Genomic DNA, 17388 nt, shown 5'->3' with positions numbered 1-17388 from the left:
AGGGCATGTATTCGTGTGATGAGCATGGATATTTGTTCCTGAGTCATGGGTGTTTTCTATGTATTTAAGTATTTATAAATATTTATATATTATATATATCGTTTTCCTTCAGGTGTTCGTTTTTATTCGGTGAAGGAAAACATCGTGAGGAAACCTGCATACATCTGCGAAGAAATTCAAAGGTGTATGTCAAGTCCCCAATCCGCATTGGGCTAGCGTGGGGACTATAGCCCGAGCCCTCTCGCGCATGAGAGGAGGCCTGTGCCCAGCAGTGGGACGTATATAGGCTGAATTATTATTATTATTATATATCGTTGTCTAAGTACCCTCAACACAAGCCTTATTGAGCTTACTGTGGGACTTAGTCAATTTGTGTAATGATGTCCTATAATATTTATTTATCAATGAGTTCTACGACTGTGTCCACTCACGCTTCAGGATGAAGCAACTGTCGAGAAGACCTTTGGAGATACTGTAGGAAGCATTCCTAGACCTTAAGCGACAGTTGGCTGGTTCAAGAAACTCCGCGTAAATTGGAAGCGGTTTTTTCTGGATCTTTGCTACTTCTCGCCACATGGCTTCTTTTCTTCACATGTCTGGCGATGCGATCCTAGATCTTAAGCGACAGTTGGCTGGTTCAAGAAACTCCGCGTGAATTGGGAAGGAGTATTTTCTGGATCTTTGCCACTTCTCGCAACAGGGCTACTTTTCTTCGCAAGTCTGGCGGAGCGATCCGAGAAAATACATGTAAATGTTAATAAGACATTAGCATTTCATGCCACAGAGAGACATTACCGTTTCGTTCGCTGCGGCATAAACGATTAGCGTCTTGGCTAGGCAGCCAATACTCAAAGTCTCGTAACGTCTGGGCTTCGTGTTACGTTGCCAAAGTCGCACGCTGTAATGCAAGACTTCCTCGTTTCCTGTTTCGTTTGAAAACATTTGTATCTACTGTTGTCTCGTTACTAGTATAATTTGACCTTGCATGTGATTCCGATTCCAAAAGTCAAAAGCATTTATTTGTCCAACATAGGTAAGTATACAATTGTACAGGTCCCATATACATCATAATCGTATCACTATGTTGTGCCGTAAGGCGTACAATTTTTCATTCATGGACTGTGACTGCATGCTGTGCACAGTTACCATTAATAATCATCTAACAAAAATTCACTTATACTATAATATGCTTTGTCAACTGAAAATTTAAATAATTTACTTTTAAAACTAATGATGTCATCTGTATTTCTTAACTCATTCGGAATTTTATTAAAAATTTTTGGAGCCATACCAAATATACTTTTCCTAAATAACGCTGTTTTGGAAGGCAATGAATTTATTTTGTTTCTAAGACGTATACTCTTAAACTGTTGGAATAACTGTGAATTGCCTTTAACAAAAAGTACAATTTCAAAAAGATTTCCGATTAACTGTGTTATTTTTTTATACTACGTTGGTGGCAAACAAGCATACGGCCCGCCTGATGGTAAGCATTCTCCGTAACCTATGTACGGTGCAACTCCAGAGGAGTGCTACATGCGCGTTGCCGACCCTTAAACCCGCCCCCCCTCGTTGAGCTCTGTCAACTGTTAGCTGTCTGTCTGTCTGTCGTTGTGTGTGTGTGTGTGTGTGTGTGTGTGTGTGTGTGTGTGTGTGTTTTATTGTCTTTTATCCGGCTCGAAGGACCAATATTCACTCAATACAATGCACTGCACTTCCTACCTTTTCTAATGAAAAACTTCACTTGACAACTTTTATTCCGAAACCAAATTTACATTATAAGGAGCTGTAGAAAAATCTTAATAGCGTGAAGTAGCCGATAGAACAGCGACATCTACCGTGAAATTGGGCAACTATAAAAACTAAACATACTACATTTAACAGAATTCACTGTATTTTCAATGATGTTATAAGTGGTGGCGGTCTCCTGACCGTCGTGGCTGACAGATAGGATGATGATGATAGAGCACTGGTCCTCTCTGCATTTATCTTTAGTACCTACCTAAGAAATTTAAGTTTATTTTTTAAGTTAACCTTAGTCATAGCTTTGTAATTGTTAATACTTACTAAATTTTAGGCCTCGCTTGTTTGAAAAAAAACTGTTTTACAAATTTTGGAAAAAAGGAGAACCTATAAACCTAGTTTTTCATTGTGTGAATAACATATACTAAATAATCATGGAGAATGAAAAATATTTAGAAGTGGAAAAACGTTTTCTTTTTTGTACAGACGATCACGTGGTATACTTCCCTCTTAACCCTAACAAAGCCTTTGTGGGGGTTCCGTGAGAAAAAAAAACAGCTCTTCTATATGTCAGTGACGAAACAAAGTAGTAATTTGAGCTCCGTCTGTGGTCAAATATTTAGCTTTCCAGAAGGGTTCCGTCACCAATTAAGTTTGAGAACCGCCGATCTACGCTTCAATTTGATAGGACAAAAATGCACTTAACAAATGTTTGATAGGTAACTTGTGAATAGCCAAGTGTCGAGTATCTGACCGCCAGTGATATAGACACCCTGTTTTGTCAACAACAAACACTCACACTCAAAAACAGGCATCTTTGACCTTTATCCCCTAGACTTTAAGGCGTAAAATATAATGTGCATTATCAGACGCATTCCACTGCATGAGTCATGGGGTCTACCGCGATCACCGAAGTTCGCAAATTGCGGGCACCTTCCTCTGTTACTCTAATTACGTCTTCATTGGAGGAAAAGGGAATGATGCCTGCAATTTGTGAACGTCGATCTTCGCGGTAGGCTCTCAGATGACTGAGTGAAATAATAGTATTTTATGCAATAGTTGTATAAGAAGGGTCAAAAAAGGCGAGTGGCGTGAGTTACAATGTGAGCCGGAGCCGAAGGCGTAGGCGAACATTGTAAAGGAATACGCCACGAGCATTTTTTGACCTACTTATACAACGTTGCATACAATATTTTTCCTACGAGTCAACAAAAATAAATCTTAATTTAGGTAAACAAAGCAAAAGTATATAGCCAAGACGCGCGAGCATACCTTGTTACGCGCCCAGCCCTCCCCGGGCCGCGGCCGGCCGGTCAGCGACACCTCGTAACTCATGAGGCCCTGGTACTTGCTACTTGCTAAATTAAATTTTTGGACAGTTTTTTCTCAATTTTGGCCACCGTAGCCTACGGAGACTAACAAGCAACGCTAAGCGGTCTTCGTAGTCTATGGGTGTTGCTATATTACGGGTGTCACATGCGTGTTTCTGACTTATGAAGTAATTATTTTTACTATGCAACCAAATGAATATTTTGTAAGTTGGCAGCAATGCACTTAGTTTAAAACTGTATTCGTTTTGGTTTTGTTAGGTTGGTAGCCATTAATCGCAGTAACGTTATAGCGATTAAAAGCACAAGAGCTTTTATAAGGAATAGACAATATAGACTTTTCTTGAAACCTTTTATGTATGTTCTTATATTCGTGTTAATGGATGCATAAATGACAGATAACAGTAGAGGAGTAGGAAAACAAATAAAAAACACCTGTGTTAATAGAAACAGTCTTAGTTGTTTACGTATAGTCAGGTTGGTGGATACATTTGTAGTAAGATATCTACTGTTCTACAATAAATAAATACACTGTGTATTTTGGATATAATCGCAAACATAAAGTAGACGTTTTAGTGCATAGAAAACATCAATGAAATGAAAAATAAATACAATCTTGAGTAGACTTCCGGCCCGATTCGAAGAATGAGTAAGACACGTTTTAGATCTTGGAAAGAACGAAATGTCATCATTGACGTTTATAATCGATTCCGCTGTGATCCCATGCAATAAGATATATCGACGATAATTCTATTGTCAAAGTGACATTGGTTGCCCTAATCGAGCTGCTTCTGTCAATTATACGACATACGACATACAAACGATATCTAAATGAGAACTTATCTAAACCAGGACTTATCGTTAGGTATCGTATTTCATTCTTAGAATCGAGCCGTTAGTCATTTTCAAGTTCAACCGGAAAATCCCACTAAAACCATAAAAATAATGATGTTTATTTACAGTGGCAATTCCACATTCTGTCACTTCAAAGGCACAGAAAACGAGAGTGAGTTGTTGTTGTTTTGAAAATAAACCATAGAAGCGGAGAGTGAATCTTGCGACCTAAACGAGTAAGCGCCATGAATTTTACTTACTTATATTTTACTTACGACGTTTTGGTCGCGAGGTACAGTTTGCAATTGCGATAATTTCATCGTTTGGTATGGCTTCCCAAATAGCACAGATAGCTTTATAGCAGCTGAATAATGGAGTACGAATAAGCTTGAAGCTGAAGTTTTTAACTCTTGTAACTCTTAAATTTAAAAACTGTTTAAGAAATACAAACAAGTTACTACTTCGAGAAATAGAACGGGTTATGGCAAAAGTAATAATAATAAATAATAATAAATATTATAGGACATAATTACACAAATTGACTAAGTCCCACAGTAAGCTCAATAAGGCTTGTATTGAGGGTACTTAGACAACGATATATATAATATATAAATATTTATAAATACTTAAATACATAGAAAAACACCCATGACTCAGGAACAAATATCCATGCTCATCACACGAATAAATGCCCTTACCAGGATTTGAACCCGGGACCATCAGCTTCGTAGGCAGGGTCACTACCCACTAGGCCAAACCGGTCGTCAAAAAGGAGCGTAATGTATGAGGGAGCACGGATGCACAATGAACTACCGAATAATGTGAAGGATTGTGAGTCTCTTAGTGCATTTAAAACCAAATTAAAAATAAACATACATAATAATGTAATATAAACCTCTGGCGATCATGCTATTTAGGTTTATTTTTAAGAAAATCAAATATTTAAGCTCATTTTTAGTGAATTGTATTGTTCTTATGAGTAAATAAAGATTCTCTCTAAAACCTAAACGGGCACAAATTTTGGCAGCCTTAAGTTCACATAGCTGCTTAAGAGCGTTGTAGCAGCAATTTAACGGAGTTATAAGGGGTAAAAGGATTTATAAGAGCTGTATATTGACTGGGTATTTATCTATAGTATTTAGGTGATTATAACTGAATGGTCTGATGCAATGAATTTTTCAGTTTTGTTTAAATATGGTTAATATGTCAGGGAAACCACAGGCTAACCACAGAATCTCTCTAGCCCAATATCAGACAGTAATCGAGTTGCGGGCGTCCCGTCGCCACCACAGTTAATACTGAGTTTCTCAACACTAGTACAGTCGGAAATAAAATCCAAGGGAATAGTAATAAGTTTACTACTTAAAGACTTTACTATAAATAAGTAAGATCAGTGTGTGGCTGGTCTCCAAATAGGCCCTGTTTACAAAGGTGCTCTCTGCTTTACCTTAAGGTTGACTGGTAGAGAATGCCTTTTGGCATTAAGTCCGCCTTTTGTACGAGGAGTTTTCTTTTGTTCAATAAAGTTTAAATAAATAAAGGTGTAACAAAAATAGTGGGAATCTGTTCAAGGGATCCGTTTCGTTCTATACCCCTAGTGTAAATTTATTCGATAGCGAAACGTGATGTACGCGTTTGCATTAAGTTGAGTTTCCAAAACGTCCCGCTTGGCGCGCTGTTTCTCTCTACTGAATCTCATACAAAATGAGACTTAAGGCAAACGCGTACGTCACGTCACGCTATCGAATAAATTTACACTAGGGGCTCTGATTAGGAAAACGTTGAACAATTTTTTTAAGCGTAATTTTTTTTCTATTGGTTAGGTCGACTTCTATATAAAGGCCAAAAATTTTGCGCTGTATTTTTTTTTCTTATAGTTTTTCCTAATCAGTACAGCTACCACCAGTTTGACACTGACATATTCGCTAGCGTGTGCGTAACTTACTTTCTAGGCATCTCGCTCGTACTCGCATATAGGGCGAGCTAGTTGTGTAGAAAGTAAGTTAAGCAGTGTTAGCAAATATGTCTGTTTGACACAAATAAGGCTGGACTGCCTCGTTGAGCTGTGGCAACCTTACTCACCGGCAGGAACACAACACTATGACATTTTTAGGCATTTCTTTAAAGTAAGATATCTTCTGCTCTATATGGCAGAACCGAGCTAAACTCACGATTCTGGACCACTACACTCATATGAAATCTAAGGTATAACATTTTTAGCATTTCCTATAAATCCAATGCCATTGATTTGCAGTCGTACAAAAAATACCGTCAAAAATGCCAACCATTAATAGATTTTTCCACAAAATATTTTCTCGCTGACTATACCACCGAACACAGAACTCCACTCACTAAGATCAGATAAGGCCCGGTACACATAAATAATAACAGAGGCGAAATAATACGCCGACACCCAAATGAAAGCTTAACGACTTTACAGTTCAAGGTTGGGTTTATACGGGACGACACGGTAGCGATCACGACACGATCGGCTTACGGATACGGATCGCCTGGACCCCCCAGTCCAGTATATCTCTCCACTATATCTCCACTGGTGCCCTATTGATTCTCCGAGACAATATACGCCGATTTTCGTTTCGCCGACGTTTCGAAGACGGGTTCTTTGGCCGAGTAACGATTGGAAGAATGTCATTACGCATAATAGTCGTTTGCACGAGTAGTCTATACGCAGAACATTGATAAGCATATTTATTTTTCGTAGAATAATCATTTAGTAAATGTCACTATTACCCGAGAAACTATTAGTAGGCTTACCACGAGTTTGACACTAAATATTCGCTAACGTCTTAGTAACTTACTTTTTATACATTATTACATATACTTAAAAAAGAATAATATTTTATTTCATGCTTTTTGAAGTAGGTTTAGTCTTTTTTTTGTAAAAAGTTTTTATTTCGAAAATAATGAGGTATTAAATGTGAAACTTTACTCGACTAAACATTCCTTAAACGAAAAGCTTACTCTGCCAAATGAAAATCGGCCAATAATAGTTCTGCTAATTTACACAGAAGCAAACTGAACTGTATGTGAACCAAGAGTCTGCGTTAGTCGAACAAAAGTTACATCTACAAATAAATCACTCTGCGAAACGATGTTCGGCGAATCGTTGTCTGCGAATCGATAATCTGCGAATTAATTGTCTAAGAATCATTAGATACCTATCTCCACTACTAGGCACTTAAATTCTACTAATAGAATTGAAAACGAGTGGTCAATACCACTAGATTCCCAATTTCTATTGGTCGTATTTCAAAAATATCAATTCGCCGTTTTCCACAGACGTTCGAGTGAGGAAATCTAGTTCTCGAAATTATATAATCTGCCCCCTAGACCCTAGACAAATACTTTTTTTATTATTTATTCTTGAATACCACTACAATATCTTGAAATAAAATAGATACTTATGTATTAAATGTGTATTAGGGACATATTTACCTCATGAAAGTATAATTTCCTCTGTCTGATTTGGATTGGGTTTTATTAATTATATGGATGGTAGTGTAGTCATATCATATCATAATTAATGTTTTGATATAGGAAAGTATCGATTTCCATTTGTGCTAAAATAGCCCTAATGAGTAGTAGCAATTTATGTGGATATAACTAATAATCTAAGGTCAATATTAGTTTAATTAATAACATCATATCTAAGATAACCGGCTTACAATGTATTTCAAAGTTAATTGGTATTTGTTTGTATTTTTGCCTAAAGGGTAACTAATATTAAATTAATTAACGGATAGAGTACGGAACGTGGAGATAAGGAACGAAATCTCCATGTACCAAAAAGTGTCATCAAAAAACTTTAAATAGGTGGCGCTACAATACCTAAAGTACTTGAACAAAAAAATCAAATCATAGACAGGGCAATTCACTCCGTCAATAACGCCTAGGTTCTTAGCTACTCTAGCGCTACTCTGGAGAGATTTGGAACTATTATTTATAGCTGACAGCTGGACACTTTTGCTACAGTTCTACCATAAGAGATGCCACTCCTCTTAATTCCACACTCCATAGGATAGAGTGACAAGTTTGCAGTAACTCTGATTGTCAAAAGCTGACGTTTGACAATTCACCACAAAACAATGGAAGGTAGAGTTAAGGAATAGAATCTCCATATACCAAAAAGTGTCCGACAAAAAAACATAAATTGGTGGCGCTGCAATACCTAGTAAATTTGAGAAAAAAATCGAATCATAGACAGCGTACTTTACACCGTCAATAACGTCTAGGTTCTTAGCTACTCTAGCGCTACTCTGAAGAGATTGGGAAGTATTATTTATAGCTGACAGCTGGACACTTTTTCAATAGTTCTGCCTACGGAGATTCTATTCCTTGCCTCTACCTTCCATACACAAAACATATGGCACATACAGCGCCATGTGTTTTGGATGTCAAACTAAGGGGCACGTTTTTTTCTTAGACTTTACCTCTCTGTTACAATCAATTCTCTTTGCTCACCCACCAGGCCAGACCGGTCGTCGTCAGTAAAAATTGTAATTTAATCGTATATTATAAATGATATTCAAAATCCGAAAATAATGCGTTTTTAATATAAGCCCTGTATCGGGATATTTAAAGGTGACATTTTAGCTTTAGTCAAAAACAAGGTGTAACAAAAATAATGGAAATTTAAAGGCATATTCAGTATCGTATTCTGATTAAGTTAAAGTACAGATTACTTTAGATGTGGTAGGTGCTCTTGAGCTTCTTCCTCGCGTTGTCCCGGCATTTTGCCACGGCTCATGGGAACCTGGGGTCCGCTTGGCAACTCACGAGAATTGGCGTAGGCACTAGTTTTTACAAAAGCGACTACCATCTGACCTTCCAACCCAGAGGGTAAACTAGGCCTTATTGGGATTAGTCCGGTTACCTCACGATGTTTTCCTTCACCGAAAAGCGACTGGTAAATATCAAATGATATTTCGTGCATAAGTTCCGAAAAACTAATTGGTACGAGCCGGGGTTTGAACCCGCGACCTCCGGATTGCAAGTCGCACACTCTTACCGCTAGGCCACCAGCGCTTCGTGCTCTTGGGAGGAGCGCGCAATATAAAAATGGTTTAACTCTAAATCTATGTAGGTAGGAAAACAGGAAAAATACGAATTCGATTTCTTAGAAATCTGTTAGAAGGTTTTATTTTACCCACGTCCGACATAGGTGTTTATTCAAGGAAAATACCTACTTCAAAAGATGTCGCCAATGCATTGTGTGCTTATTTTATAAATAAATACATACATTATTACACAAATAGACTAAGTCCCAGAATAAGCTCTAATAAGGCTTGTGTTGTAAGTACATAGACAACGATATATATAATATATAGATATTTATTAATACTTTAATACATACAAAACACCCATGACTCAGGAACAAATATTCGTGCTCATCACGCAAATAAATGCCCTTACCAGGATTTGAACCCGGGACCATCGGCTTCATAGGCCGGGTCCCACTAGGCCAGACCGCTCGTCGTAGGTTATTTTACCTTAGAATGGTTTTAAAGTTATAACATTATTGACAAAAACGTAATTAAATAGATAAGGAAACGCCCTAAATATTGTAAGGTACACTTTCATTGATGATCAACTCTTGGGATTCTGGCAAGGGAACCAATCATAAATTATTTGTTACGGAACCTTTAAAATATTTTTTTTCCCACACAACTATTTTTACAGGTACTAAATCTAAGACAATATTGTAACTACTTATATATAAAAATACAATTTAAAGTATATCATTACATCTATAAAATAATATATATAATGCTGACTTTGTGAATTCATTCAGAGAACATGAGAATAGGTCAATATTCTCCGCCATTACGTTGAATAGAGTTAAGCGCACAAGTTTTTTTGTAGAAATCGCGATATCCCGAAGCGTCTGGTTGACGTAAATGGTGAAATAAATAAAATAAATAAATAAATAAATAAATAAATAAATGGTGACCGAAGAGCTGACGGCTTCCTCGCACAACGTATCAGTATTGCAATGCAACGAGGAAATGCCGCCAACATCGTTGGTACAATGCCTCAAGGGCCTATTTAAAGGGGTCAACTGATTACCAGTTCGCCGGACGATATTAAATATAAATAAAAATATTATAGGACATTATTACACAAATTGATTAAGTCCCACAGTAAGCTCAATAAGGCTTGTGTTGATGGTACTTAGACAACGATATATATAATACATAAATATTTATAAATACTTAAATATATAGAAAACACCCATGACTCAGGTACAAATATCCATGCTCATCACACGAATAAATGCCCTTACCAGGATTTGAACCCTGGACCAGCGGCTTCGTAGGCAGGGTCACTACCCACTAGGCCAAACCAGTCGTCATAATGGCTTCGTCGTATATCAGTTTTTCACGATTGTCAGAGCCGATATCGTCCGGCGAACTGGTAATCATTGGGCCCCTTTAAATTTAAGCTAGCTATTAATGTTCACATCTATTATGTAAATATACAGGCCTTGTACATCTTTACAGATGATTTAAGCAGCATCTATGATCTAGCGACAGCGCCGCTAGTGGCTATACAAATCGATTCTTGAACGGCATAATCGCCCACATTTATGGCAAATAAACTGAGGGTCCGCACCGATGCGACCCTCATCGCACATCTGTTTTAATGCCCGTTTTCGGGCCAAGTCTTGAAACCAGGACCTATTATGGGCTTCCCAACCTATGATTATGTAAATAAAGCGATCTTAATAAAATCGAGTTTTATATCATTCCGTCTTTTCCTAATGAGTAGGGCTAAGATGGTCGGCTCTTCATCATTTGTCACCATGCCTGTCACGTTCTAACAAAAAAGCGCGAAAGTGACAGGCATAGTGACAAGTGATAAAATGGAACCATGATGCCACCGCAGAATGCGATACTAATTATAACCTTAAAAAATGCAATACAAAATAAATCATAATTTTTTTTATACTACGTCGGTGGCAAACAAGCATACGGCCCGCCTGATGGTAAGCAGTATCCGAAGCCTATGTACGCCTGCAACTCCAGAGGAGTTACATGCGCGTTGCCAACCCTAACCCCCTCCCACCCCTCGTTGAGCTCATAAGAGGCAAAATCTAAAATAAATGTATGATATTCTCCAAACGTTTGTACATGAAGTAGATAATTCTAAAGTTTAATAATTCAAAACATGTGTACGTTGCAATTCTGTATTGCATTAAACACAATAGCTCATTTAAATTCATACGTTTGTGTGATACTTCGAGAATAATGCCTTAAAGTTACAATAGTTATTTGTTTTACAAGGCGGCAAAGTTGTTATTTAAACGCTCGTGCTAATATTAATACCCGAACAAAAGATTCCAAAATTGAACCACTAATAGCGATCGGAATTTTTAGCTAATAGAGGTGGCGGCATCTTTTCGAGCGATGGCGATCTCGAAAGATGGCATTAAATTGACTGTGTTTAAAAAAAATCTTTGATAATTCTCTTTGCTACTAATAGTTCGTGTCATTGGCCCTTGATTCAAATGTGTGAAAAATCGATATAAAAGATAATATAATGTTAGCCCCTCTTAAGAGTCCCCGGCAAGCTCGACCGAATTTCACCTTCCCATACAAACGGAGTTCCGTTCTCATTCTACAACTCCTCCTTCTTCTTCCTCGCGTTGTCCCGGCATTTTGCCACGGCTCATGGGAGCCTGGGGTCCGCTTGACAACTAATCCCAAGGTTTGGCGTAGGTACTAGTTTTTACGAAAGCGACTGCCATCTGACCTTCCAACCCAGAGGGTAAACTAGACCTTGTTGGGATTAGTCCGGTTTCCTCACGATGTTTTCCTTCACCGAAAAGCGACTAGTAAATATCAGCTGATATTTCGTACATTAGTTCCGAAAAACTCATTGGTACGAGCCGGGGTTTGAACCCGCGACCTCCGGATTGCAAGTCGCACGCTCTTACCGCTAGGCCACCAGCGCTTACATCATCTCATCATCATTCTCATTCTACAACTACGTGTTGGATTGTAATGAAACATTGCACATACAATGAAATGAGGTATATTTATGCCTGGAATTAGTTTATATAGCTCCAGTTTATAAAACAAACGAAATAGAGCATAACCAAATTTTGTATGAGAACTTAAATTCCCTGTATTTTTTCAACTATGGTATCTGAAGCTACAAAACTATTTACAGATAAAGATATATATTTTTCTTTTGTACGTACAAAGTTTCAGAGCAATCTAGCTAGTCATTTCAAAATGAGAGCATAACCACGTTTGTATGGCGAACTGAACTTACTGGGGATCCTTTAAATTATCTATGAACTTGTGTGTACATACTTACACGTATAGGTAAACGTAGGTGCTCTGAGGAAGCGCGTATTTTCAAAATAGTTATCTCTACTAAACAATACAATAACATGCATAACTAACTTCACACTTACATTTTGATGATACGTACGTCTCGCTCGCACCAATACCTACATGTACGAACAAGAATGAGCGAATAATAACAACATGATTTGGACATAAATAAAATTAAGTTCCACTTGTCCTCCTGGTTTCGTGTCAACCTTGGCTCGAGACCAGACTACACACAGTACACACCCCTGGGCGAACACACCTCATATTAACTTAATTACATCCTAACACGCTGCTATTTTACCCCATCTAAGTGATAATTGAATCCTTCATTCAGCCTATGGTTTTACATTCTTATTTTTACAAGCTTATATAACTTACTTTAGCTTTTTATTTAAAGGGGCCCAGTGATTACCAGTCCGCCGGACGATATCGGCCTGTCAGTTATTCGCAAAAGCTGATAATTAAATCGCGAATGACTGACAGGCCGATATCGTCCGGCGAACTGGTAATTTATTTATTTATTTATTTAATCTTTATTGCACAAAAGAAAACCTTATAGTACAAAAGGCGGACTTAATGCCATGAGGCATTCTCTACCAGTCAACCTTTAGGCAAAGCAGAGAGATTGTGGGCGGTGGTACTTTAACAACAACAACCAAATATAATACAATAACATACCATACATACATAATACATACATACATAAATATACATACTTATATTTCTTATAATATATACATGAATAACGACAAAACATACAGAGCTTACACATACATTATAAATTTTTCATTCTGCTAGCTAAGAAAGCACGTAAGGATTTTTTAAATGCAAACTTATTTTGAGCAATCAATGGGCCCCTTTACTTGCATTCAGGGAGCTTTCCCTTATAAAGGTTTTTTATGGGTTCTGCATAATTCTTAACTATAGATATATATGTTTAGACTAATCTACATGAAAAATTTTGAAGTGTGAATCAAATATCAAATATCAAACATTTATTCAGCAAATAGGCCACAGGGGCACTTTTACATGTCCATTTTTACAAACAATAAATTAAAAAAAAAAACAATTACAAATATCGAATCTATGAAATAATAAATACTTTATTAGAGATGTATACTGTCTCTAAATGTCAAATTACACAAAAAAAAACTATGATAAAAAAATAAAACCATAAAATACTAAAATTCTTTAGAGATGTATAAGTCTCTAAGTGTCAGAGATAAAATATAAAAATATATATTAAATTATCCTTAGAGATGTAGAGGGTCGCCAAGGCTTGAATTCTTATATAAATAATTAAAAGACAAAAAAATTAAAACAGACAAGAACTGAATGAAGTGTCTCACGTTAATGTCACTCAAAAGTAAAGTTACATACTTTAACATAACCTGTACCCCGTGTAAGCTTAAACAGACCGGTCTCCACAAACAGCACCCGTTCACGAGTATGACGTGTATCTCAGCCATCGCCTCCCTCAACCTTCAATCGTTCCCATTTGCCTGTACAATGAATATGTTTGTTTAAAATTAAAAAGAGGCATCTTTGATACGTTTATCTCTGCTATAAAAGTTAACCAATCGAGTAACGACAAATACAGAAATGAAATCAATGCCATGAATAACCATTTCACCAAACAATACTTTCATAAGTTTTGTAATTGCTGAGATAAATCAAGATACCTGACGTCAAAATTTACAATGCGCCTTCTTATGAGACTGTCAACACCCAATGTCCTTGAAATTGATGTTACTTAAACAGTTTTTTAAGAAATACTATTTGTTTTAGTCAAGTAAGAAAAATATATGTTCATATTAATTATATTTCAAAGACCGCGGTTGTACTCGATACATGATTGAACGAAATCGGCTCGATAGAAAATAATTGCAAAGATTGGTCTTAAAATCACAATTAAACGGTTCTATGTCTTTATTGTTTTGACTTATGGGTCTGCAATTAAAATCACAATTTCAAAACATTTATATCTAAACCGCTAACGAGTAAAATATTACACAAATAATACACTTTTTTTTATTTAAATATTTTTCTTATTATTCCCTTGCCCAGGCCCAGTAACATGCGACAGTGCTATCTCATTTACTCCGATACAAATAGACAGTGTGCGCGCTTTAGGTATTGACAGCCTCTTAATAAAATAAATTGTAAATCCTACTACTTGTACATTATTGACGTCCTGTCTGGCCTATTGGGTAATGAGGTAGTGACCCTGCCGATGAATCCTCCGGGTTCAAATTCTGGTATAGGGAAAAAACTTAAGTAAGTCACCTGTTGTATGTAGTTGTGGCGTGTTCGAATAGACAATACATGTTTAAAAGACACACACAAACAAAACAAATGTCTATTCGAACACGTCACAACTACATACAACAGGTGACTTACTTAAGTTTTTTACCTATAAGGGCATTTATTTGTGTACTGAGCCCGTTTATTTGTTCCTGAGTAATGGGTGTTTCCTATGTATTTAAGTATTTATATATTACATATATCGTTGTCTAAGTACCCACAACACAAGCTTTATTGAGCTTATAATGTGGGACTTAATCATTTTGCGTAGTAACGTCCTTTATTATTTATTTTTATTTTATTTATTATATTAACCTAGATAAATACATTATATATTTATATAAGAGTTTATAGCTCACGGTGTATAACACCGCATACCTAATCGTGCATTCCAATGTGAATAATAGTTAGTACCTACCTTATTATGTGTCTAATTATAAATGTGACAGAAAAACGTTGTAAATGGTAATAATCTAATAATATTCCACGCTTGACTACAATATGTGTGTTATTATGAGAATGGAAGTTACGAATGACAATTTTTACAATCGCAAACGTAAATTGTCAACAACACAACTCAACAAAGATAACTCTTCAACGATTTTGATAGCATATAATGTCCAAGTGTTATTTATACTTCATAGACTTGACCTTAGACTGTAGACTCCCTAAGCCCGTTTTCTTTTCGAAAGGACAGGAAACTTAGCCACGAGGGACAGTTTCTGCGATATAAAGACGTTCTGAAGCGTCATCTCAAAGCTTGCGACATCCAATCAGAGCGTTGGCAGGAATTTGCGGTTCAGAGATCAGAATCACCACCATTTCCATCCTCACCACTTAGATGGTTGGCAGACCTCAACTGTGCGTGTCTCCAGGAACTTTCAGCCTCGCACAGCTAAACTGTGGAATGAATTGTCGCCTGCGGTATTTCCGGACCGATACGACCTGCAAACCTTCGAGAAAAGAGCGTACTCCCATCTTAAATGCCGGCAACGCCCTCTAGTGTTGCAGGTGTCCATGGGCGGCGGTGATCGCTTACCATCAGGTGATCCGTCTGCTCGTTTGCCTCCTCTATCATAAAAAAAAAAAGAATGTCGCAATAAGGTAAGAGAAGGTAAGGGAAGAAGTTTGACTTGAACACCTGGACCAAAAGCGCCTTCAACAGAAGTCTCGACCTGAGCCCTCCTACGCATACACAATTTTTTTTTTTACATACCTATATATAACGACCAAGGGCAGTCAGTCATTACAGAAGGTCTTGTTTGGACACGTGTAACTTGTGAAATATTTTAACTAGGGCTATCATTTAGAAAAGGCATTTTAGCTGATATCATGTACTACCATTTATCAATAAAAAAAGTACAGGTCAACGACCACGTTTTCGAAAAAAAAGATAAAATGTAAAAAAAATATTTGAAGACAGTTTTTATCTTTGTTATTGATTCTCGAGTAATTGTGGAAAATTGTAACATTTATGGCCTAATTCATAAGTTATCGAATGTTTTTTTATTTTTTAAATGTGCGATAGGTAAATGGACAGATAGTGGTACATTAACCAAGTGTTTGGCACCATAAAACTTTGAAAGGGTGCATTTTTAAAATGGGTGAGAAAAACCATGGGTATGGGGGGGAGTTGTCTATAGAATTTATCATACTATACGTGGTTAACGGCTCCACTATACGTGGACAAACACATTGTATATGCTTAACACATTCACTGCCAGTTACCCACTAGCAATAAATAGTTTGGTTTAAATATGTTATTGTGAAATCATAAATCTGCAACTGTAGACCTAAGATGGTCGGCTCTTTATCATTTATCACCATGCCTGTCCCGTTCTAACAACTATGTAAGTGCGAAAGTGACGGGTATAGTGATAAGTGATAAAAATTGAACCATGCTGCCACCGCTGTAGGGCTAAGATGGTCGGCTCTTTATCATTTATCACCATGCCTGTCCCGTTCTAACAACTATGTAAGTGCGAAAGTGACGGGTATAGTGATAAGTGATAAAAATGGAACCATGCTGCCACCGCTGGACACCTTATACTTTTATTATAATCTGCCTAATCTTATCATAAATACTTTGCGTCTTATTATAAATAATTACTTTTGCGAATCAAGGGCCAGCACGAAAAACATTCGCAATGCGAAAGCGAATAATAACATCCTTATTATAATTATAGCTGAGTTGTATAGCTTTATAATATTAATATAATATTATAGGACTTTATTACACAAATTGACTAAGTCCCACAGTAAGCTCAATAAGACTTGTGTTGAGGGTACTTAGACAACGATATATATAATATATAAATATTTATAAATACTAAAATACATAGAAAACACCCATGACTCAGGAACAAATATCCATGCTCATCACACGAATACATGCCCTTACCAGAATTTGAACCCGGGACCATCAGCTTCGTAGGCAGGGTCCCACTATGCCAGACCGGTCGTCGTAGGTTATTCTATCTTAGAATGGTTTTAAAGTTATAACATTATTGACAAAAACGTAATTAAATAGATAAGGAAACGCCCTAAATATTGTAAGGTACACTTTCATTGATGATCAACTCTTGGGATTCTGGCAAGGAAACCAATCATAAATTATTTGGTACGGAACCTTTACGCACGCGTGCGGGAATGAGCACTTTCCGTGCATATGTTGAATCTTTAAAGAGCCATATGTACTGTAAACTCCCTTCGGTCGTGTTTTAATTTATCACCACTCGTTGCGAATTTCCTATTTTCTGCCCTTGTATCGTAAATAACTATTTCATCACACTTGCTCATAAACGGAGATGGAATGA

At 36.9% G+C, this 17388-nt stretch overlaps 1 protein-coding gene across 5 annotated transcripts in view; it reads right to left on the bottom strand.

Annotated features, from left to right (window-relative positions):
• Positions 1 to 17388, bottom strand: part of LOC133533112 (P protein-like) — a 77238-nt gene that overhangs the window by 38358 nt on the left and 21492 nt on the right. The window lies entirely within an intron of this gene.

The sequence above is a fragment of the Cydia pomonella genome, chromosome 28 (assembly GCF_033807575.1).
Source record: "Cydia pomonella isolate Wapato2018A chromosome 28, ilCydPomo1, whole genome shotgun sequence".
Taxonomy (NCBI): Eukaryota; Metazoa; Arthropoda; class Insecta; order Lepidoptera; family Tortricidae; genus Cydia; species Cydia pomonella.
The sequence above is the reverse complement of the archived record's forward strand: the minus strand, read 5'-3'. Positions and strand labels throughout refer to the sequence as shown.